The sequence below is a fragment of the Amblyomma americanum genome, chromosome 4 (genome assembly GCF_052857255.1).
Source record: "Amblyomma americanum isolate KBUSLIRL-KWMA chromosome 4, ASM5285725v1, whole genome shotgun sequence".
Lineage (NCBI taxonomy): Eukaryota > Metazoa > Arthropoda > Arachnida > Ixodida > Ixodidae > Amblyomma > Amblyomma americanum.
In genome coordinates, this window is record NC_135500.1 from 126,464,739 (window position 1) to 126,490,443 (window position 25,705).

Consider the following 25,705-nt stretch of genomic DNA (forward strand, 5'->3'; position numbering starts at 1 on the left):
CAGCAGTTATCTATAGGTCTTAACAGTTCTCGTGGATCTCGGGGCAAGTTAACGCAGAACGGAAGCGACCATCCAACACGGTCGAAGTGGGATTAAAAGCCGCGAATTCAAGCGTGAGGATTGTCTACGGATAACCGGGACTTCCCCAAGGCAAGCGGCGGTATAGAGACAGTGTCATTAAAGTTACCAGTTTAAACTACTGCGGACGAGCCGCGAATTCAAGCGTGAGGATTGTCTACGGATAGCCGGGACTTTCCCAAGGCAAGCGGCGGTATAGAGACAGTGTCATTAAAGTTACCAGTTTAAACTACTGCGGACGGTATCGGGTCGTTTTCGCTTTCATCTGTGAATAAGGTCCTTGACGCGATAATTACTGAAGCTTTTAATGCCCTGCTTATCAGAGGCCTTATTCAGCCCGATTCGCGCACCATGAGTCCTTCACGCATACGATTAGCGTTGGCTGTCTACGAAATTGCAAAGCAAAGCTAAGTCATTGGATCTGCCGTTTGAATTGCGTGTACGCCTACTTTTAAATATACACTAACGTTATTCTTTCTTCACTGTTCAAGCGTCTCGTGTACTTTATAAACTCCAATGATATTTTCATGGCTCAGAAGCCCGAAAAGTGTTCATGCTCTGAGGAACTGATGCATATATTTCATAGAATAAACCCCAGAGCCTGGTTTCATTTCGCACTGTCGTTACATCGCATTCATGTCAGTGGGCCTATATTTCAGCGCATGTCGTTCGCGAAAAACAGAATTCGCCAGGATGACGGAAACCATGTGAGCCGCGTCTTGTCATTTTAGTCCGTTTTCAAGGGTAAACGTTGTCTCAGCCACATTTTTAGAAAGTATAAAGCATCAAAAACCAGTGTGCGTAATCCGGGCTACGACTGGCAGCCGATATATTGTAAACTGGAGGTAACTTTCGGACCGGCTTGTTGATTGCATGAATACCGCCTGCGCATTAATTCTGTTAACTTTGCGGTCGCCTCTGATGAAGTTATTTCCGTCCACGAAATAATTATGAAGGCAAGACTCGGTCGCAGATCGTCAGCGCAGGCCGATTTCACGCTGATTTTAAGGACATTGAATTTGGGTACCTGGCACAGGTCCCAAACATAATGCTGATACCTTTTGGCGTTAAAGATTTTAGAGCCTTAATTTTTAGAATAGCATTAACCTTCGCATTCTGAGCCTAGTGCGTGGGAATGCATTACATGCTTGGCACTTACTACACGAGACTCATTGCAAGCGCCATTAAAGCCGTTTTATTGGAACTTTCCGCGCTTATCTCGACTCCTTTTTACGACCTGTCAAGAGTCTGCGCCGCTGCGCGATTATGTTTTCTGCATTGCGGAAGATATGCAGATCATTTCCATGCTTTCCTGTTCAAGTCTTAATGCAACCGGATATTGTGACCTCTTTTATGTTCGACACCATCAGGACAAACTCGGCGTTAACTACCCTTGGCCATGGTGCTTGGCAGAGCCAAACACTGCGGGAATTAGTCAACCGCCGACATCATTTTTCTTAGACACCACAATCAAGGCTGCATGTCTCAGTATCTTTCACCGTTTCGCATTGCCTCGACATTTTCACTATCAATCTTCGGCTGTTTCATCGGTTTGGTGCTACGAGTCGTCGCTGCAAGCATACACAGATGGAGTGGCGAAGCCCGAAACGAGGATGTTTGCGCACACTGGTAGCCGATGCAAGTTAATGTCAACATTCAGATATTCAGCGCACAGCGCTAGCTCAGAAGATGTACGCAGATTTTTACGCGCCGAGACTGCGTAGCTCGGAATTACCAGATGCACGTCCAATAAATAATAACTTTTAGTCTTGTCCGTGAGACATTATCAAGTTCGGTTCAAGGCTCAGAAAACGAACCGTTGGAAAGTAAGAAGCCGAAAAAAAAAAAACGTGTAAGCTTCGTCGAGCAAGCAACAGGACTTCATTTATCTCTTGACTGCGAATCGAAAAGCAACGCTTAACCGGGATATACACGTGCTGTTCTAGCCGGACACTGCGCTGACACCCACGTTTACACTGACCAATACGACGCGTTCGCGTACGTCACGTCGGTGTGGTAAGTGGCGAATTTTCCCCCGTCTTGTTCTACTTCTTTCCGTCAGCTGTTGCGTCGTGTGCGTCGCGCTTAATGCCTGGCTTGTTCGCGCTGCAGTTGTTGCGCTTGTCGTTTTTTTAATTCTTTTTTTAATGTGCGCCGTAGATTGTACGACTTTACGTACGTATGTACAGGTTGGCCGCCAATGAACGTAGCCTTGAGACAGAGCAGGTAGGCGCGGCCTCGATACAGGCAGAGATAAGGCTGCCGGAGATTCATGGTCAATTTGCGGACACCTTTCTTCAGGCGCAACGGAAAAAAAAAAAAAAACTCGCGGGACTCTGGACGACACCTGAGACTGAGAAATGTTTTCGAATGTGCTTCGATTCACAATATCTGGCCAGTTTTTTGTTTGTTTGTTAGTTTGCTGATACTTTATCAGATTCTCCCTCTTTCTTTTTAGTTGTTTATAAGAGGTTGTAAAGCCACTTGAATGTACTTTGGCTCCACCCAGTACATTGCTTCCAATCTGAAGTAATTTCTCCCGCAACTTTAATGAAGCACAAAGCCGGATGTTTGGAGCGTCAAGGTTTAGGCACATGACACACGACGCCCGAGTTCGTGCTACGACAAAGGTTATGCAACGTTAATCATTCTTCACGCAAGTCGTTATCGCGCGCCGTTCTTCATGTCTGTATATGCTGCTGTGTGTGGAATTTACTACTACTGCTACAGCTGATGCAACTACTACTTCTAGAACTACTAATCGCAATGATAGTAACTGTGATGACGACGACACTGACAGGCTCGTCGTATCCTCTCATGTGTCTTCAGCTGATCACAAATCCATTAGAGAAATAACATGGAGCCCGTATAATGCCACAGGCATTGGGCGCGTTATAGATGTATAGAGCACAGCCACTTCGGTGAAGGCTCCGAGATCGGAGGCTCTGGTCAGACGTACACAGGTCTTGGAGGCAGCTGCGCGCAAGTTCAAGGCCTCGTAGCTGGTGCCGCATGCCGTACCGGCACCGGATCTGAGCTCTGCCATATAACTCTTTAAAATATGTATATCTTCGAGAGAGAGAGAGAGAGAGAGAGAGAGAGAGAGAGAGAGAGAGAGAGAGAGAGAGAGAGAGAGAAATATCTAACTGTAACACCAAGACAGCCGTTATGAATACAGGATATCTTTGACGTGGCAGATACAGGCGCTCTTCAATAATAGGCGGAGTGAGTGCGATCATGGGTAAATGCCCGGGTTCCCTCAAAGTGAAGAGCCAGCAGGAAGTTGGAAAAACCTCGGAACTGCGTGTAATCCTGATGCAAAAAGAAGAAATCAGGTAGCTGCAGCGCGCCATTTTCCCGTCAGTCGTCATTTTCCTGTCGGTTGCTCGCGAAGCCGTGAAGAAGCGCGTTCTAAAGCGTCAAAACTCGACAGAGGTGTCTGCCCCCTCACTCCCGATTGAAATTAGTTTTAGAAGATTGACCGGACATCGCTCATCGCTGCTGTCACGGAGCCTAGCGCGAGCGTTCCCGACGTACGGCCGTGTCGCTTGTGGCAGGTACTGACATTGCTCCAGGAAAGAGCAACCGTCCGGGGACTGCGACACTGGCGGGCTGACTGATTGACGGACCCTAGGCAAATATGGCAGTGCAGTGGCGCGATAAGCTAGTGTATAGGCTGCGCTTTTTGCGGCTCACTTCGGTCGGTTCCTTCTTTGCGCGGGCTGTCACTTGCACTCAGGCGAGCACGGACATACACACCGTCTACGAGCTATTGGTGGACACAGGACGTATGACCGGAGCTAAACTCGGGTTTTCCTCGTGCAAATGAGAGGCAATGCAAAACCGGTGTTTCTTGCAGGCCGTGTACTATAGACGTGGGCGTAACCCCCCCCCCCCCCCCCCCCCCCCCTACTTCCACTGTGTGTTACTGCTCTGCATGTGCACGCTTCTCCCCTTTCCTTTACTCTGTCCAACAAAAGTGGCGTGTCCAGCGGATGTGCTCCTAACTACGCTGACTCAGCTGTTGCAAGAAGGCGGTGCGCGTGTGGAAGGAAGGGTGCTATATAAAAAGACTCGCGGCGAACAAGCTCAGCCTTCGTTTGTAGGGGTTTTTTTTTCGTTTTATTTTCTCTTTGCCATGTCAGTCGGCAACCTTGAGAGACGAGATTTAGCATAGGTTTAAGTGCCAGGGTAACGTGTTTCTACTGCTAAAAAGAAGTTTGTTCATAGTTTGTCGGTGGTCTTGCGGCGACGGGTACTTCTTTACACTACAGAGCTCTCCTCCGGAGAAGAAAATAGGACTGTGCTGCGGAACGCTGCCTGACAAAAAGTTGGGGGAACATTCAAGGTACCTTCTTGGACGCAGCTACGGTTAAACAAAGCTGGCATAGAGAAGCGGGCATTTCAAAGCCAAGGTAAACAGGTTAGCGAACAAATTCTCAAAAATTTACTTGTCACTCTTAACAGTTCTGGCCCCGACTTTACGACCACCCGCAGTTCTAAAGAAAAACTTCATTTTTCGCCATGCTGACGAACTCAACAAAGCAATTTTACAAACTAACAACCTGAGAAAACAGTCGCTGTGTCGTCTTTGAAGCTGGCCGCGGCGGCCTTGTTTTGCTTGAGAGGGAATGCAAAAACGCCAGTGTGCTGTGCGATGTCAGTGAACGCTAAGAAACCGCAGGTTGTCCAAAGTGATCCATAGTCCTACCGTAAGGCGTCCCTCATAGCCTGTGTGTCGCTTTGGAACGTTAAGCACCCCAATTTGCATTTCTTTCAAAGCTGAGCGTTTTCCTCTCGTGATCAATTTATGCAATATTCAAGGGCCACCCGATTGGATAATTTGCTACGTGCAATATCGTTAGAATATTACCGAAGCTTTTCCAATGGCCAAAATTTGTTTTGATTGCATGAGCCTGGCTGTGACTGTGGCATCTCAGTAGACGTTTTTTTAACAGCGGTCTTCTCAACCACTCGCAAAACTGAAGATAATTAGAAAGAATGAGAAGATATTCAACTAATTAGCAGCTGAAACACGCCGGAATTCACTGAACTGAAACTTACTTACAAAGCATCCAATGACATTTCTGTAACGGTCAAATTCCTTTGACTGAAATTTTCGTTCAAGTGAGGTTTCACTGAAGAACAAGAATGATACATCGAAGAGCAACAGAGTATTTGTTCCATTATTCTTGGAAGTGGCTGGGCTTTCTGTTCTATATATATATATTTATCAAATAGTTGTGTACAAAGAGATATTCACTAACAAAATAAGTTCAGTAATAATGGACTTTCTCAACAGATATTATTGGCTTTCCAGCCAGAATACAGAACCTGTGCCCGGCAGCGTTGGAAGTGGCGTAGGAGTTCCAGGAGGAGGGCACAGTAGGTTTATGAGGGCCAGGCAGCAGGAATACAGGTCTGTCACCTTACTGCGTCGTGCGCTTAATCCTCCAGTATCCTAGTACTGAACGGTCTCTTACAAAAATTTCTTTAGACAGTCCATAGACTGTCCATAATAATAATAATAATAATAATAATAATAATAATAATAATAATAATAATAATAATAATAATAATAATAATAATAATAATAATAATAATAATAATAATAATTGGTTTTGGGGGAAAGGAAATGGCGCAGTATCTGTCACATATATCGTTGGACACCTGAACCGCGCCGTAAGGGAAGGGTAAAGGAGGGAGTGAAAGAAGAAAGGAAGAGAGAGGTGCCGTAGTGGAGGGCTCCGGAATAATTTCGACCGCCTGGGGATCTTTAACGTGCACTCACATCGCACAGCACACGGGCGCCTTAGCGTTTCTCCTCCATAAAAACACAGCCGCCACGGTTGGGTTCGAGCCCGGGAACTCCGGATCAGTAATCGAGCGCCCTAACCCCTGAGCCACCGCGGCGGGGCATAGACTGTCCATAGACTTCTGTTTATAAAGTCTGTAGACTCTCTATAGACAAACCTTAGAGAGCAGTCCATAGGCAATACAAATCCTACATACAGTCTGTAGACAATATATATATATTTATGGCCATACACTTTTCGTAGACTTTTGTCTATCGACAGTCTATAGACTATGAACAGACAAAAGGAAATCTCTTACGGAGGCAATAGAGTCTATAAGAACTCTATAGACTGCCTATAGATAGAATGAGCATACACGTTTAGTAGACTTTAGTCTATGGAAAGTCTATAGACCATGAATAGACAAAAATAATTATCTATAGGAAGGCAATAGAGTCTATGAGAAGTCTAAAGACTGTATATAGACCATTTTTTATAAGGGGTGGTTGAGGTAAAATGCTACCTTGCCTACGTTTCGCTATTCATGACGTCGCTTTGATTTGAACCGAAAAGTAAGACGACGTAGACCAACAAAAGAAAAAGCAGGCTTCCCCATTTTGCGGGAGGGGGGGGGGGGGGGTGCCACGGAGAGCGTGAAAACCAGATGAACGATTAGCATTGACATCGACTTTAACTTTAGTCACGCGCTTTGTAAGAAATTGTAATTACTGCTAATCTTATCAGAAAATTATTCTTCAATTTTAAATCTACACCTCCTCCATAATTTTCCCCATGATTCACCAGAGAAAGCTCGTTAACGAGTTAATTATAGCAGGTGGCGCGATAATATGGGAACGCCCTTTTTGCTATTAACCTGCTGTTTTTCATCTCCATCTTGCTGATGTACATAGTTTTCAAAAAAGAATTCGATATGCGGCGATCAAGGATAGGCAGGCTTTGCTAAAGCGTGGGAGAAATTGGCGCCACCAAGTGTGCCTGTCTCATTTGTTATTCCATGGCAGTTCGCAGCGTCAAAGGCAGCGTTTAGCTAAAATTGTCGCCGATAAATGTAAGAATCGATATTGCTTCCTTAATGCTTAGAGTTAGAGCCGGACGAAAATTGGCAGCGTTTCACGATTACGGCTATAACTTGCTTTTCCCTTATAGTCGAGGGGTTTATGTGGGCGTATGTGGCTATTCATACTTAGGTGATTCAAGGTACCGTGAAATTTCTTCGTGATGCTGTTGCCCCACTTTATACAAAAACACTCGTGCTTTTGAGCTTTAGCTACAGCAGCACTGTTGCCATGCTGACCGTCCAGATGGTCGATGTAAATAAAGAATACAGGTGTATAGGTGTTTCTCTCGAGACAGGCAGTTACGACACAACTGGTAATGCTTCTCCATCGCGTTTCTAACAACCAATAACCAGCACATACGACCAAGAAGCTGCAGAGCTGGTATATGGTAAGGTACTCGATTGCCGGTCACCACGACAGGGCTTGGACTGCAGGCAGAACGTAAGGAAATGTCCATTCTGGCGGCCCGAGACACGTTCAAAAGCGCCAGAATGTTTGTCTGCTGGATAAAAACGCTTTTAGAACCCGTAATGAAAACTTGTTGTTTGAATAAAAAGAAGAAGAAAGAGTAGTGGGAAGCACTGGAGCCTCGAGCAGAACGAAATGCTTGTCCGAGATACTGTTACGCAACAGCTGTACGTAACTACTATTCGTAATGATCCGTAAAGCGTAGAGATTTATGAACGCTTTTTGATAAAACTGTACATGAAACTTTATCGCACAAGTCACGGAATTGGAAGTACCGAGGAATATAGTCGACGCTAATCAACAAAATACGGACATATAGGTATATATAGTTTAGTGCCAGAGACTACGTGAAACCCTGTCACGATCATTCCGATATTCGTTTACCTGTTCTGAAAACTAATAAAAGTTACGTTTCAAAATAATGCACCGCCCGCAAGTTTACCTCCTCATCATCGTATTTACCTGCTCTTGATTAATGTTATCGACGCTCACTTCTTTCAGAGAAAGAAAATTTTCTCTCGAACCCGACGACCGTCTACGCGAACAGGTGATTTATAAGTTTCACCGTCACACACGCTCAGCAATTATAACCGGCATTTCAAAGCTCGGGTGCCGTAAACAAGCCGTGAGGGGAGAATTCCTTTCATCGACATTTTCACATCTTTCATCCTTCGGTTTTTGTTGTTGTTATTTTTGTCATGCGTCTACATATTAAGCCATTGCGTTCAGGCCTCTTCATACGCATATGCTTTGGTATTTCTTCCTCTATCGTTACTGCGCTGGCCACCTTCGCTGCGTAAACGTGAAACAAAAGGGAAGAACCCTAGACTAGGCGAAAACAACACGTGCATAGTACTCCGGGGTTAACCACGCCCCCCGCGCATGCTGCAATTTCACTCGCCGGTGTTTTTTTCTCCCCTTTTTTATTATTTCTACTGCCCATTGTCGGCTGAGTTCTACGGCCGGCCGTCCTGTGGAATTTCAGCCGCTCGAACAGTGATTCCTTGCGCAACACCCGCATAAACCGCTTTCTCGGAAAGACTGCGAAGAATGCGCTGCTCACGTGCGACCTCACAAAAATCACTGATCGCGGGGTGTCTGCCCGCGTTCCCGGCAGCCTCGCGCCTCACTCAGGGCTTGGCGTAAGCCGCAGCCAGTCTCAGTACCGTGCCGGGTATGGATGTGTGCACAAGCCCACACACGTGCACTTCAGCACACAGTGAGCGTAATTTATTTATTCTTCGCATCGCGCCAGCCCTCTCCATTAAACCATTACCGATCTCCGGATCCCGACGTAATTGCTAGCCAGCCACCCGTCCGCGGCCGCGCTTGTCTCACAGCGAGCAGAGGCGTATAGTTGGTGCCTATAAATCTTCCCCCATTGTGTACCTTCGGAGCGCCTGCCCAGCGAAGAGCACATTAGCAGCCACCTTCCACATCACCTCCCAACCCCATCGGGTGAGGTTAGCGCGACGCTAGAGCTATAGCGCCCTACAACGTTGGCGCAGTGAAGAGTGCGTGCAGCCGCCAAAACTATATAGCTGTGACGCCGGCGGTCGCATCACGCGAGCTAAAACACACGCACAGACGAACGAACGCGAGCCCGCGTTTACGTCTGGCCTGTCTGGCAGGCGTCTAGCCGTGGCGCAACAATGACCGGTGGTTATTTATTGCGCGCATGCGCGGGGAGGCGGCGGGTGTGAGCCCCTATACGAGGAGTGTGTCGCAAGCACAGGGTTGGCGAGAGAGGAGCGCGCTCTGGAGAGATGATGCTCTTCGGGAGGAGGGAGTAACGTGTACGGCAGCGCCGGTCGACCGGCGTGGGATCGATTGGAGCTTAATCACTCCCACGCGCTAGCGTGTCGCCCAATTACTACGCCACCCAACCGGGGCGGCTGAGCGGGCGCCGGTTCAAGGACTGCGGCAATGGAGCCGACCCCGGTGCTGTCGTGTTGCAGGGCGCCTGTTGGACGCCCCGTCCCCTGACTGGGCCAGAACGGGACAAAACCGCTGGCCTTAGCTCCAGGATGAGCTGTTCGTTGACTGAAGACGCCCTCAGCGACGCTTTTGGAAGCAAATGTCGTGCACAAGTCGCGTTCGTGTTTCACGGAAGTTCTCCAAGAGAACTGTCACCTGACCCGCGAAGGTCTAGCAACCACTCTGAAGCCGTAATGAGGAGGATGCGTAACGGACAGTCCACTACTGCTGTTGCTGTGAGGAAGAATGAAAAGGAAAGTGCACGGGCCTGCCCACTTGGCTCAAGCTGAACCACAACCACTGTCGCGAGCCTAAAGTAGGAGAGTCGAAAGATAAGAGAGGAAAGATTAGGAAAAACGCGCGCGCGCTAATATGTCCCGGGCCGGTCCCAGGGGAGTGCAATACCGGGCCAACCCGTGCCGGAGTGCTTCAAGCACTTCGCCATATCTCCAAAAATAAATTTAATATCTTGGGTCCACATGGGACTCGTTGCAGATGTTAAATCAGAACCAACCAACCACTACCCCGCGCCATAATGGACACTCCATTGAAAACTTGCGGACGTCGCAGGATAAAACATTATTATCAAGGTCTTTATACAAACACTCAACTCTGTACGACGTCTTAGTGAAAATGTATGTTTCATGTCTTCTGGTACTAATAACTCATTGTTTGTTATCCAGTACAGATAATCTTTGCACATAGTGAGAGGGTTGCACATTACACAGATTCCAAGAACTTCATGCTGAATATCATTGGAGCACTTAATAAACCTATTTATGGCGTTCTTTTTAAATTTCTTTAGTACGAAACTGCTTCAAGAGCGATTATAAAGTGACCTTAGCGAACAAGAGGGAAGTTCTTAATAAAACTCGTGGTGTGGAAGAGTTAACAATTTGCTAGGCTCTGTCCACTGATTTGGAGTTGCGCATGCAAAAAGGGAAAATCGTCAATGTTTTCAGTCTAGAAAGTTCTGTGTCTAAACTTCATTCATTTCGCGTTCACACTTCAGATAAACTGTTCCAGTTAAGAGGAGGCGACTAACGAACTGGTAATTAAAAGCACTGAGATATCGCACAGAGGACACCAAAACATATCTCAATGCACTAGTCACATACTAATGAAAGACTCTAATTACGGCGAGGACTGCCGACTCATTGCCCACGAGTGACCTTTCCGCATCATGGGCTCAGTCATAAGTATACAGTTATGACTGCATCATTTCATAACAACAGGACAAAGACAGGCACAGAAAGACCCCATGTGCCACCAAAGAAAACTAAGCGTCGGAGGACACACAACATGGTTAATAAGGTTTTTTTTGTTCCATAGGTACACTCTGCCATCAAGTTCGCATAGTAGTGGCCAACAAGAGGATTCTATACACCCATCACTTCGTTCATGCGGCCACATGTACATAATTCTTTCTCCATTCCTCTGTCGTTGCTGTGCTAGTCATTATCTGTGTATAAACGTGAATCAAAGCTGAAGAATCTGAGACTAGATGAAAACAACACATGTATAGTATACGCCAGGTCTAACCGCACCCCAGCATATGCTGCAACTTTCGCCCGTCGGCATTTTTTTGTCTTTTTCTTTTCTATCACCGCCAATTGTCGGCTCTCCTCTACGACGGGCCGGCGCGTGGAATTCTAGCTGCTTGAAAAGTGAGAATTTGCATAAGACACGTATAACCTTCCCTTCGGAAAAGTGGCTGGTGGCGGTGAAGGATGCGGGGCTGGCTTGAGACATCATGGAAATCACTGGCTTTGTTCTTCATTGACATCTTGTAGAAAAAGCCCCAGCAAAAGAAAAAAATCTACTAGACGTCAACGTCGCCTCAGTGAGGAGTATTCCGAGGAGCAGGATTTTTAAGTAATTTAATCCAGCTAAAGAAACCAACGGAATAAAAACAAGTCTTGACACGAGCCGATCGACCCGGTAGAAATCTCAAAGACGTTGAATGGTTTTTTTCATAAACACACAAACACATTCACAAACATACCTAAAGTTTGTTACTGGCGCCACCACCAACTCCACATTAGTGCTGCGCAAAGCAGTCAACCCTGATCCATAAGAAAGCAGCAGCGCGCGACGCTGCAGCCAACTTGCTTAACGCGCTGCCAGAGCAGTGCTGTGGTATCTTGCGTTAATTCCCTGCTTTCCAGGCTTCAAATACTAGTAGCTGGAAACAATATGTCGCAGTAATTGAGGCGGCGATTACTTTATAAAGGGAATGAGGAGCAGTTATTCGTCCACAGACCAGCCGTTCATAGCGTCCGTTTTATGGCCATTTGCTGTGCCTAGCGAGTCTACCATGTCCAATATTCTTGGACGAAAATTTGGAATATTGGAACGTTCTAAGGTACTGTTATGGAAGTATTGAAGGTAATGGTTCATTCTTCCAATGTATAGCAAAATATTTCTTTTAAACTTTTTCCATCGCTCGCACAGAGCAGCTAAGACTACCATAGAAAACCAATGCGACACGCTTTTGACGATATAAAAAACTTTAACAGGAAAAAAATGCAAACCTGTCCAAGGGAGATCTGCGGAAATATTAATTATTGTAGAGAAATCTTGCAAGATATAAAAATTGCCTTAATAATCTCTTTCCCGTTGAAAAATGGTTTTGTCCAGAATAGTTAGGTATGATTTGACCTCGAGGACTATGAAGCATCATGCCACGACAGAGAGACCAGAGTGTCACCAGCGATTCATCAACAAGTCGTCGACAAGTCAGTCAGTCCGTAGCGTGTCCGAACAAGCGAGCGAGTAAGAAAAATCAGGCTTTGGTTCTCATAGACATAATTCTACGTTTCAGATGCACGGAACAGCTGCTCAAGGCAACGCCGATTACAAAGCCCCTCTCCCCCTCCCTACAGGCATGCAAAAAATTATGAAAAACGCATTCGCAATGCCTGACTGCATGCTCTTTTCGGCTCTGCGTTGTTCTTCGCCATCGGCAGGTCAAGGGGAACTTCGCACTTGCTGGTTACGTCCTTCAGGTCTTGACGGGCTTCAAGTTGGACGCCAAGATCATAAAAGAGGCATTGGCACTTCGCGACGCTCAGACAGGCGCTGTCAGAGGGCTTTCTTGGCAAAGGACTTCTTTCTTCTTTGGAAAGCGATAATTAGGCCTAATGCCCGTTCTTATTATGAATGTTTTTTTGACAACTGTGAACCAAGCAGCTCTTCACCATGTGCACGATAGACTACTTGGCGCGCACACCTTTCGTCAATCAAGTCCTTAGACCATGAAGAAGGAATAAGTATGGTTATACGGAACTGGATGAAAAATCCGCCCTCAAGATGTCACTTCTTCACTGACCAAGAGGCGTGGAACAACGGATACGTCACCATTGACGCTGCGCTTTCTACTAAGGATTGACGACAAAGGTAGAATGCTCTTGTGCGTTGTGAACTTCTGTTTCGACTCTACTTTCGGTCCATGCGGTGAACTTTGACGAAGATTTGATCTGTTTCTCGAGAGCTTGCTATCGTGTCTGTAAATGGATAATGTACAGTCTGCAGACACGGGCCACGCGCGTGAGCTTGGGTATGGCACTTGGACCCACACAGACGTTTACAAACAGCGCGAGTCAAGTTGATGAAGACACCGCTGCGAACGTAACTGCCCCTTGTCGGGACATTGGAATTTGAAGCATGCTTCGATATGCACCCCCGCCTTCCCTCCACATGAATCACGTCTGGGCTGTGGGCTCCAAGTATTGGTCGCTAATCACGGTTTCCGGCATCTGGCGTGCTTCCAGCGGCACCCTTGATCGGCACACACAGACATAGACGACGCTTAAGGAACTCCACCGCGCGACATCAACAACACAAAGAGAATGACGAAAAGCCTGTCAATTTTTTTTCGAAGGTGGAACGCCCCTGGTAGATGCTGTCTGCCGCAGACCGACTCGACTTTCCTGTACAGCTGATAAGTGGCGCGGACCACCCTTTCTCTGTGCAGTGCACGCGACAGACATTGGAGGCTTTGAATGGTTTCCAAACAGCACGCACGCGTACAAACACACACACAACTCCTCCACGACTCAGAGGCACTAATGAGTCCCGCCTCGCCGTCTGCAGCGTGATTGAACGACGGAGTGAAAAACGGTTGGGTGGAGGAGAGGGGGGAGGGAAGGCAAGTAGTAGTGCGTAGAGACAACAAGACGCCCACAGCACAGAGAAGTGAAAGGGCGGCAGTCGCCCGCACGCACACCACGCTGCTACAACAACCGTGCGTCCTCCCGGAGCGGTGGAGGAGGGAGGCTGCGGGGGAGACCCTATTTCTGGCAACCATTCAATTAGGTGTGGACGTCTCTAACGTGTGCATGCGCCTTTTGTTCGAGGGCCGGCAGCTATCGCGAGCCCACCGGCTTGCCAAGGTTACATAACTGCTATGCGGCCCCGCTCTAGGATCTATCGACCCAAAGGCTTCGGCCCTCGCCCATGCAGGCAGACATGGCGCGGCGAAACCGTTGGGTGGCAACGACAGCGTCCTTGGTCGCCGTCAAGCCGCAGGAGACTCGCTGACTCCTGCCGCCGGGCAAATATAGAACTGAAGACGTCCGAGTGGCACAGAACGGGGGACGATGTGGGGGAACAGCACAGCACGAAAGGAAGCGAGTTGGGGGGGAGGCCGATGAAGAGAAAAGGATAGTTATTGCGATGGTGCTATTGGCATGGGAACTGGAAAGGGCGGAGGAGTTCGCCACGCTCGAACGTAAACGGGCGACAAGCATGGACGCGTGCTGGTCGACGACGCGGGCACAACGGCAGTACCGGAGACAGCCGCCGCCCGAGCCTTTGGAAATTGGAAAGAAACAGGAAACTCGGTTCTAGCGAGAGCAGAAGACGGAGGAAGCAAGAAAGAACGCTAAGGAGGGAAGATAAAGGGGTCCCCTCCGAAAAGAGACTGTGTGCAACAAAGGCGGACTTCCTGTAGCTGGCACGCGCCTGCGCGGAACGACTGCCAAGTACTTAACCATAACTGTGTTCGCCGTGCCGCATGAATTGTGTATACACCGGAAGAAAGGAGGAAGGCGTTGTCTCCCTTTTCTTGCTACGCTCGCCTGTATCCTTCGCCAGAATGTGTAAACACGATTGTGTGGAAGAGCAGGACGATCAGTGAGAGAGGCAGGGCTTAAGTTGCGCAACAAGGTCCTGTCAAGCACTCGTATAGGCATGTGGTGGCCGAGTCATTTTACCGCACTCAGGCTTCCGTTTCTGCAAAGCAGATCGGCCCCTACTGCGTTTGCCACGCCAAATTCAACAGACCCAATAAATGCTTGCGATTCCCCAGTTTGAAGTCAAAGCGGTGTGTGAACTTGAGTAGATACGCTTGTGGCAAAGGTTTTCAAAGCTGCGGAGCTCCAGTAACCGCCACCCCCAGCACAAAGGTCCTCTAAGGGTCCTCTAAGACCAAGGTCCTCTAAGAACAGCCAGCTGCTGCCTCATGACGGACATGTGAGCGCTTCAACTCAGATCAGGTTGTTAGCCCTGGAGGCCTACGCCATCTTCATCGAGCGGCTTCGATGGTACCGGAAGCATGAAGTGACAAAAGCGACCTTGAGGACGCCTGAACGCGTTTCTTGGAACATATCAGCAACGTAACGACAAGTCGTGTCACATGAAGATAATGAGGCAGCAATTCAGGCAGCCATCATGACGTCCGAAGGACAGTGCGAGACGTCGTCAGTAAGTTCGCTTCTTTGTGCGAGTCTTGAGGTTATTTGCATACTTTGCTGGCGATCTGAATAGTCGGATACAACTCCAGGCGGAAGCGGCATATGCCTCTCAAAGGAGGTCCTGCATCCAATGGCGTGGACGGATTTTCATGATGTGTCGGTTAATCCCTGATTAATACGCTGTCACTCTAGCGTGACAAGAGGTTAACTACGAATTAACCTATAGTATGACAGGAGATGAAAATCAGTCGACGTGATTGGCTGCACGGCCTGTTTTGGGGGGTATTTCCCGCTCGCTCCCGCTTTGAGTTGTATTCGACCATAGTGTTTTGCTATGAATGATGCTAGGGATATGAAGAAGTCAGACAGCGAGCAAACAATTAAGTTCAGCTGCCGGCTCGACCTGTAAGTATAGCTGGCATAAGCGCCTGCAGCTTAAGCACTTAAGCAAGTCGACGAGTCCGACGTGTAACAAGTGACACAAATATAGAACCGTTGTAAGCAATGACTCGGGCTTTTCGAGTGTTGTAGAATTCGTAGCCGGTTCCAGGAAGGGGCAGAGGAGGGGTGGATGGGAAGGGGTGTTTTTATTTTGCGTCGTGTAGTTCTTGTACTTTATTCGTCGCATAAATGAAGAAAAAAATTAGCTTTTGAGGAAAGGAAGTGACGCAGTAATTGTCTCACACAATCGGTGGACACCCGAACCGCGCCGTATACGAAGAGGGATAAAGGAGGGAGTGAAAGAAGAAAGGAAGAAAGAGCTAGGGTACCGTAGTGGAGGTCTGGTGGTGGTGGTAAAACTTTATTGGATGCACTGGGGCGGGTTTTAAAGGAGAGTGGAGGGTTTCACCGCACCCTTACATGTGTGGTAGTACTAATTCCGGGACACCATTGGCGGTAGCCTCTGTCCGCGCTCTTCGAACGAGAGCCCTTTGGGACTCCAGGTCCAAGCGTTCGGACAAGTTCGCCTCCCAGCCCTCTCGCATTGGCTGACCTACTCTCTTTATTTCCGGATTTTTCTGGCTGGCCCATACCATATGATATGCGTCTGCCAACATCTCAGACTCCGGAATAATTTCGGCCACCAGGAGGATCTTTAACGTGCATTGCCATCGCACAGCACACTAAGTTTTCCCGCATCAAGTACCTCGATTAGAAAGGAGGCGCCCGCCCTTCCTGTTGTAAATTCCCGCTGCTCTTCGAGGATCTCTGCCATGGTCGGATAATTTATCGATGATGAAATTTTGAAGGTTCCCGTGTTTTAACATCTCGTCTTTCCGGCAAGCAGAACGTATCGAACACTGATACTGCTGCCCTGTCTATGCTGGTCTGCCATGTTACCGCCTGGAGACAGGGTGGTACGCCATCCACCCTTAATTTGCAACACCTCGTGGAAGACAGGACATCCTGATGCAAGCTGGAAGATTGCCCGGAGGATGCACAGAGCCGGGCCATGTAAATCGCCCACGGATTGACGTCTATGCATTAGACACGATAATTATCTGTGGTGCAGAACTTGGGAAAAAAGATTGACTTTCGAAATGGCCGACGTCGGGGCTTCGAGAACGGGAGGGTCTGCTTTCTACAGGTGTGGGAGACTGGGTGTCCTTAAAGCAATTGGGAGATTGCCCAGGCGATGTTCAGTCTTCGAAATCGAAATGACTCGTGAGTGTTAACGCCCATAGCTTAAAATAGCCAGCTGGTAGATCTTAATCTCCAGTGTCGTTTATGCTCTAAAACGCATAAATAAAGACATTATTATTAAGGAACTGAATAAAACGATTTCCTAGTATTGCGCAAGTTAGGACATATACGAGGAAAGGATCAGTCCTCGGCATCAATGTTCAAGTTCAGGGGGCGTGAAATAAATTTGCGCGACGTGATTGACATGATGGCAAAACATGGACACGGCCAAATTCCTTACTGGCAGTTTATTGTATGATCCCAATAGGGCTGCCTGTTGTCCAGCGAACTCACCTATTTATTTAAGACGCACTTTCTACCGGTCTCAGCTAGCGTTTCCAAAATACATACGTCCACTCTCGTCCACAAACGAAACACGACGACAATTTTAAAAAAAGACGCCAAAAAAAGGCAGATAACAACCGGTTTATGCAGGTTAAAAGATAAACCAATTGCTGTTCACGTGTAAAACGCAGCGCTCTTCAACCACATTTTTCGATATGCGTATTCTTAATGATGTGAAATGTTCGTAATTCGATCATGAGCGCTGCCTATACGTGCGCCTCTAGTTAAAAATATGCTCTCAGACAAGTGCACTTGCTGACAGACTTCATAGAGGGGTCTTCGTAGTAGTGCTGCCTATCGTGCGAGTCGGTTGTCCATTTTATTCGAGAGGGGCAAAGCAGGAGATAAACATATGAACCCAAAAGACATACACAGGAAGACATGCTCCGTCTTCGTCAAGCCGTCTGCAAATGACCAACTAGCTATCCCAAATTGCAGCACTAGTGAGAGCGCATTGACTTCGCCTGCCGACCGCTCGAGTCGCTGTGTTTATTCTCATGCGCTGTTCTTCATCATCGAAAGGGTCTCTGTAGCAACCATGGAATCCTAACCTATGCTAGGGTATGGACAACTGTTCTCTCTCATGAGTGAATCGGAAGGATTGCGGTGCAAAACCTGCCACAGTGCACAACCCAGCACACATGTTTGCCTGTATATTATCGAGAAAAGTTAAACCTGCGAAATGTAGAGGGGTCAACCCTTATAAAAATGGTCTAAAAGCAGTCTATATAAACAGTCTATAGACTCCTTAAAGACGGTATTGCCTTCCTATAGATATTTCTTTTAGTCTATTCATAGTCTATAGACTGTCTATAGACAAGTCAACTAAAACTGTATGGCCATAAATCTATAGATTGTCTATAGACTGTCTATAGGATTTGTATATCCTATACACTGTTCTTTAGTGTGTCTATAGAGAGACTATAGACTTTACAAACAAAAGTCCATCGACAGTCTATAGGCTGTCTAAAGAAATTTTTGTAAAGGAAGCAGGCTTGAGGTTACTCGGACGGAGTTTCAAAGAGGAGTTCCACTGTTACGCACCTGCGTCTGTGGTCGGACCACGCGTCGAAACCTGGCGGCACGCCAGCGTCAGCACGCCGGCTTCAGGAAGAAATTGTCGTACGCTTCACTCAAGGCTGCAGGAGGTGATATTAACGCTGTCAGGGCACTCTAGGAAGTGCAGTTTCGTAATCCTCTCTAATGCCTGTTCCTGACGCCTCGCACAACGCATTGCCATGATAAAGGTTGGGGCGTGCCCCTCGCGCGATCAGATTGCTTACCGCCGCACGTGGTGCATATCGCGGCGGCGCTGCAGAAGCAACGACACTGAGCAGAAAGAGCGAAGCGTCGGGCGGCCGAGGGAGCTCTCAATGGTGACCGCGTATGCTGAGAAAGCGAACGCTCATGCTTTTATTCACGTTCCAGTGGAAAATAAGAATCAAGAAGTAAACTGATTCTGCAAAGGCACGAACAATGTTACCTTTATAGTGCTTCTAATGTTACTTTTGTTTTTCAATGGTGAGCATTTCCTTTTCTGGTTGATTTAAAGTGGAAGTGGCAGAAAAGAAAACGAAAAGGGCTGAATGGTTAAGAGGAGTAAAGTTCACTTGGCTAACCTGTACGTGCTCGTGGCAACAGAAGAAGGCAAAGAGAAGAGAGTACTAAATTCAAGGGGCTCGTTCCTACTGGAATCCAACGGACAAAGAGAAAAAATAACTAGGCACGATGTTTCAACAACTCAAACCTATAGACCTAAAATATCGAAATAGTGTCTCGGTCGCCTTTAGGGCCGGTGTGCCAAGATTCTGACCTCCGTGAATGGAGATCAGCCCAAACAAAAATGATAATTGGGTGCAGATAAACTTCGAATGCAAGCACGTCGTTATCGCGCTGAAAAATTTGTAGTGTCATACGCACAGTCTGTTCTCGAGGTTACACTTAGGGAAACAAAAACATCCGCCAGACTACGCCTTGTCGAAGAGGAGTGAGTAATACTTCAGGTCTTAATGTTCAGGTGGCTTGTTATAAAAGATAAAATTATGATTATTTGATGCAGATAGCTCCAATCCATCGACATTGCCCGATGACGCACCGGCAGCGAGCACTGAACCAGTAAATCTTTCTGTGCGAGGCCAAAGATCCAAAGATGCACTACTCATTAAAGGTTGATTTTAAGTGTAATGATAGAACGGGAATTGCTTTCGCAACCAAATTACAATTAGTCAGTCGCTGCAGGGCAGGGCGACCGCCAAAGTGGCGGTATGACTTGCTCACATTCCGAAAGCAGGGATTTCAGGAACGTAATAAATAGTGTAACTACTTATATTCACGTGTCGCTACGAGATAAAGAGATAAAGATGAAGACTCAATTAGGTGGAAGGAAAAACAGCGAAGATCTTTTCAAATACAGCGTACGTGTAGCTTTCTAGGTTCTTTTGGAGAGTTGAGCTCCAGAACATTAGTTCGTAATGAAGCATTCATTCTTTCATCAACGTACACTTCATAAGCACAAGTTGCACGTAATATATGAGAACGTTTCGCCTACATCAGAGAGAACTCAAGGAGGCGAAGCTATAACGAACATTCAAGCACAACTTTACATTAAGTACTGCTTGTAAGGGTAGCGTAAATGATCTACCCTTCGTTCTAATTGTATACATTCTCACCTGTAAGCCGCACCAAAGTACTTCAAAGTACTTGGAGGTATTTTATTTTACTCGCCTACCGCAACTGCAGTTAAGTATACCTTCAGGGCCTTTTTAATCTGCCAAATATTCAGCTTAGAATGAATTTCCTGCAGACACTTATTTTGCGCAGTGTTCAGTAGGTTCAGCAGCTGAATAAACCAGTCAACGTTTATCATGGAAGCCTTGAAATAAATGGGTGACAACAGCTCTGTTGTATTAGGCAGGGGATATTGCCGCCTTCACGCTCGCGTCGCACCAACGAAAAGAACCAACACCTTTTTCCTTTTTCTTTCACTCCCTCAGTTCAGAAATCTTTCCAGCGGCCGCCAGCAGCCACACGTGTGTACAGGCCGGAACTGCCGTGCCTGCCGACACAGGACGATACATCCACGCTGAACCATCGCGAACCGTAGGTAATCCCAGTGGTACAGGTGTTGGTCAAACACGGGCGAAACGTGTGAAAGCATGAGGCAGCGACAGCACGCCCGTCGGAGCATGTCGAAACGCGCGCACAGCCGTGCACGTGCGCGCACATGCACACAAATCAGACGCACCGAGGGTCAACAGGTAATGTTATAACAGGTGCTCGGAATTTCTCTCCCCCTTCGAGGCACGGAAGCCCCGAGCGAACTGCTGGGCGCGCGTATGACTAAGTGGGAGCGCGACCGAGAAACAATGATTACGAACGCTCCATGACAGGGGAGAACCCGAGCCGATCGCGTCTTGGTCTTTCCTGCCTTGGGCAACTGGGCACGCGGTGTCAATATCTGCACCCCCCTCACGAAGAAGAAACGTAGCCGATCGGTCGTGAGGTGATCGTGTCCACGTGCCCGCATGTGCTCCACCCCACCCCCCTCGCCTTTTACTTCTTTCAGGCTGCACGAGCAGAGAGTCCTGGGCACGGCCCCAACCAAAGCCTGTCCGGTCTCAGGAAGAGTCGATACCTAAAGAACAAAAATCCGGGACTTCCCGGCTAGGCTACTAACTTCGTCGTTTAACGAGATGACCAGGGAGGGAGGGAAACTGGAGAATTTATTTGCTATGAGAGGCAGGGGTTGTCAGTCTGAGGCATCATCCGCTGAGCCGTGGGGGTAGCAAGACAGTCCAGGGCCTATCGTCGGTTCATCTTTATGCCACCCTGTGAGTGCCCAGAGCGCTAAACTTCCCGCCTCCTTCCTTCTGGGCTTTCCCAAAACCCCCGGCTTCCCTTCAGTGAGGCGCTGTGGCCCAGCCGACCTTGGAGGGAGGTCGCACGTGTTCACGCGGCGATCGCGTGAGAAAGGGTCGCCAGCAGTTTGCTCTGCCGGTATTCAAAGGAATCGAGGCCCCCGCAGCGTGGTGGCTGCTCCCGTGGGATGCGAACGACCCCCCCCCCCCACACCCCCCCCCCCCCCCCCCCCCCCCCCCCCCCCCCCCCCCCCCCCCCCCCCCCCCCCCCCCCCCCCCTATTCGCCTCATCTCAGCTAAGCGCGCTGGCCACCATAATAGCCCGGCCCGCGCCCAGTCCGCGGCGACCAAAATGCGCGATGATGGAGATGCTCCTGAAAACCCGGCCGCCGCGGGGCACCTGCACTGGTTTATATACGCTGCTCTTGTTAGTTTTCGTCAGCCGGGCAGCAGCTGCACGCAGTCGCCCGAGGAACAGGAATTTCCCTGCTTTAGAGTCCATGACTATAGCTGGACGCCCTCCAAGAGCTCGGGCAAGGTGCTTTGCGTGTATTCAAAAGGTCATGCCAAACGATGCGTGTTAGACATCTTCGAAACCGGCCCATGGCTTTGTTGGGCTTGTCGTCTATTAAAATAGCTAGAGAAGTAGCCTTGTCAGGGTTTACCTTGCTGATGAGGCGAAATTCGGTGAATCACTCAGCATCACATATTGTTAGGTTATTTACTGCGTGACTTCTGCAATGCCCAGAACAGTTAGCGCTGCGTTGGGCCCAGCATATGGCTTGAAATTCCGACATGGAACTCTTATAGGATTGGAAAGGTAAGAACTGTACCTTATCATGAAGAGCAAAACCGCAAAACAGGACGGGACTGAGGCAGGCGACAACACAAGTACCGTCCTGTTTTGCGGTTTTGCTCTTCATGATGTCATACCAACTGGCCTACACCAAAGTCCTTCTAAGTAACTGTACCTTATATTTTGATGCGCAATAATGCTGCCATATTTTACAAAAAACTCGGTTCAGAACCGTAATTGCATTAATAAATTCATGCATTGTAATCACGAACCACACCCGCAACAAGGCCGACGGTGACCTTAGCAGCAGATACAAGAAACACGGAGAAAGGCTAGTTATACGTGACTCAACCAGCTCGGCTTTGCAGGCAGCTTCAGCCGTCCTGTGGCACTGCCGGCCGACAAGGTCGAGCTGTGCCTCTGTATGTAGCAGACAACAAATAAGGACTTCTGCTTAGGGCTGAAAAAAGCGTCGGGCCCTGCGGAAGCCGCTCCTCCTATTTTCTTTTTGTTCCTTTTTCTCACCTCCTCTTCAGAGAAGTCAGGAGGCTCGCTCAAAAAGCAAGGTCGCTGTTGATCGCATGCCCTGCAATTTCCGATTTTGAGGGGGATCGCGCAGGGCGCTTTTCCGCGAAGAACTGCTGAGCCTGCAACGCAAGTTGGGTGCTCGTATAGGCGAGAGGAGGCGAGTTTGGAGTGCAGGGAAAGAAAAAAAGCCATGAAACTTTGCTTTCTTGTGCGGCCGGACTTTGGGTTCCGGAATGCTTCAATGTCGTTCGGCTTGGGCGCTTTGTTTAGTTTTCCATTTGATTCCCGCCTGACGTGATAGTGATTTAAAGAGCGCATTCTTTCTGCTCAAACAACTCGATGCATGAGACAGGAACAGGGTAGCGAAGGACATCGATGTAAGCCGGATTAGAAGCTTTCTTTCAGGCCTACTGCTTATTTGAAGCAGACTGAAATTGAATAGACGTCTAGGAAGTAACGAATCAATGCATCCGTTTTTTTTTTGTTTGCTTTCTTTAATTTCGAGGACTCGGGGCATTTCAATAGTAGAGATACTGCTAGCGGCCATGTATACCCCGTTTTAGAGTGTTTTCACCGCAGTCCCACTTTCATAACTTCACCTGCGGTCCGTCCACTGTTGGCAGCCACTTCTGGCCTACGGCGCCCTTCGAACTTAAGCCTTACAGTTTCTTTAACCGGCTAGGTTACGAATGATTTGTAATCTCGCGATTTTTCGCTTTCAACACGATTCTTCTCACTACGTTAAATGGCCAACGTACTTGAGTGATAAGATCAGATTAAGCTGCAAAATAAAATAGAACAAACTCCTTCGGACTACAGGGGACACCCACGTAAGCCTTAGGTTTACGTGAGTAGATAAAGGCCGCCAAAGCGCTAAAAAATTCAATCTCTAAATCGAACAGGCCCTGCGCGCGCGCGATATCCGCGTTTTAAGTTAGAGCTGTCAGTGACCTTGTCACGCGGCTATCTGGACCCGGACAGGACAGAGCCTGTTTCGGCAAAAAGCAGGAACAAATGCGGGGCCGGAGCCGACCTTGATTGTCCCTGCCGGTTGCTCGCCGAGAAATATAACGATCTGCTCACGATCGAGCTACCGTGCAGTGCGCTTGCTGGTATGGTAACACTGCTGGCCCCTTGTGTGCCTCGCGGACAGGGTACAATTACAGTGGCGGACAAAAGGGGATTATCTAACGGCGCGCCACTGACCTTCCTGCGGAGTGGGGGTGTCTCTGGACGGACCCACCGGGCAGGTCCAGCCGAGCGACGATTTATCGTTGCTTTTTTCGAGCTCCTCTCCGCACATAAGTGGGAAACGGCGTAGTGGGTGCTTCCGCGATCAAGGTCGCGCCGCAGACGCCGCGCGGCTGCACCGCTAACGCAAGTCCTCGGCCGTTGGGGTAACGTTCGGGTCTCCCGGTGGTTGAAATCAATCCGGAGCCCTACACTAAAGTGTCTCTCAAATCCCATGGGGAGCTTTGGAACGTAACACCCACATAACATGTCCCGTCTTTGACTAGAGTAACCAGGTAGCGGAGTTTGCTTCACAACCGTGGTAGCCCTTCCGGCAGCCTTCAAGTCCAGGAGGCCTCGAAAGGCGCGAACAAGTTTTCTCTTCGGCTTATGAAGATTTACAGCTTAAGAAGGGCCATAAGAGCTTTGCTGCACGGCTGAGAAGCGAACGTCGTGGCCTGATTACATTTAGCAAGGACCGTACCAGCACGATCGGGTCCCGACGTGTGCTCCAGCCATCTACACTTCCCTTACTACTAAAGGAGCCAATATATAGTCGGATACAACGGGATTGAAGCGGCTTTCCTGAGTCAAAGAAGCCCCTTCCGGCCAACAGCGTCTGCCGATTCTCATGAGCCTGCTAGGGTGACAATACAGAAAGTGGTGGATGAAAGGTGATTGCCCTAATTACCTGCATTGTCACGTCACGCCGCTTCCTGCATTGTGACGCTAGCAGATTCACGAGAATCGGCCGCCGCCACTGGCTGCGAGAGGCACTTTGACGCGGAAAAGCCGCTTTGTTATTGAGTCGTATTCGACTGTAGTTTTGTCGAAGCTTCTTGCTGTAGTGGTTCGGGTACTGCTAGCGGGTTCAATCTCGACCATGTCACCCACATTTTAATAGCGGAGAAATGCAAAAAAATGGAAATACATACAGGGAACGTTCGTGCCTCAGCTACAGAAAGCCTAGGTGCGTGCGAATACTACTTTTTTGAATCCATTCCCACTAGGTGCGTGCGAATACTACTTTTTCGAAACTGAGTCGAATATGAATGGTGTTGTCAAAAACCGAATCGAATAATAATGGAATATTGAAAGAACCGAACCAAATACTAGTCGAATATGTTTGTTAATAGTCCCTACTTACGCGAATACTCCTACAAGCTACTAGCAGTGGCGCTATATGTCGTAAAAATCTGCAGCTGTCGGAAGACGCAACCCTGATCCCCAGCAGGGGACATGCAAGAAAAGCCAGTATATTAATTGTGCAATCGTCACGTCATACGCACAGCGAAATGAACTTTTGATACTAATGACACCAGCGACCAAATGAGCGCAAATCGCAATTGATTTGAGGGATGCGGGTTCGAGCTATGACATCTCATATCGGGCATGAATGCAGGGTTTGCTAAACGTTGCTGGATCCAGTAGTAGCGTTGCCCAGTACTGAAGTTCATATGTATGACAATTATGAATACTATCACATGATTGAACTGAGTCGTGACGCTGAACCCTGCTTCTTTCACAGACCTCTCGCGGCAGCACAGTGTGCGGCGTCGGAGTGAGCCCTGTTTTTAAAACAGTCGTAAAAAATAAAACGGCAACGCAGGCGTGCCCTCTTCGAACTTATTCCGGATTATCTGAACACTTTTCGAAAACTTCAGATCAGATTCTGTTCTTTCCTATTTATTTTGAACATGCACTATTGGATTAGTTTCTCGAAATTTTCGAATATTCGTACACCTTTAATTCCCTCTGATTGCCCGTAGAAGCCCCTGTATTCAACCAAAGCGATCTATTTCTTCTTTGTCTTTCGATGTACCTTTGGTTAGCATGCGTAACCTGTCCTCCTGCCGAGGCGCCCACACATGCAATTCACACTTATAAAGGTAGTGGTTGTCTTTATTGCTATCTAGTGAGCTTATACACGGATGGCTATGCATTGCGGATGCAGTATGGTCTAAGTTGAATGAGGACACAAAAATGACAGAGGCTTGACATGCAAGCCCCGGCATATATTTCTATAGATATAAAAAAATAACACCCTTGTGTTGAGACATCGTTACACGTTTAAGAACACCGGGTGGTCAAAATGATTCCACAGACTTGCAGCATGGCGCGCCTCATCGCTCAAGAAGTTGCTTTCACACATAAAATTCCTTAATAAATATTG

General features: G+C 48.1%; 1 protein-coding gene across 5 annotated transcripts in view; it reads right to left on the minus strand.

The window, feature by feature from the left end:
* Positions 1-25,705, minus strand: part of Tsp74F (Tetraspanin 74F) — a 345,404-nt gene that overhangs the window by 69,281 nt on the left and 250,418 nt on the right. The window lies entirely within an intron of this gene.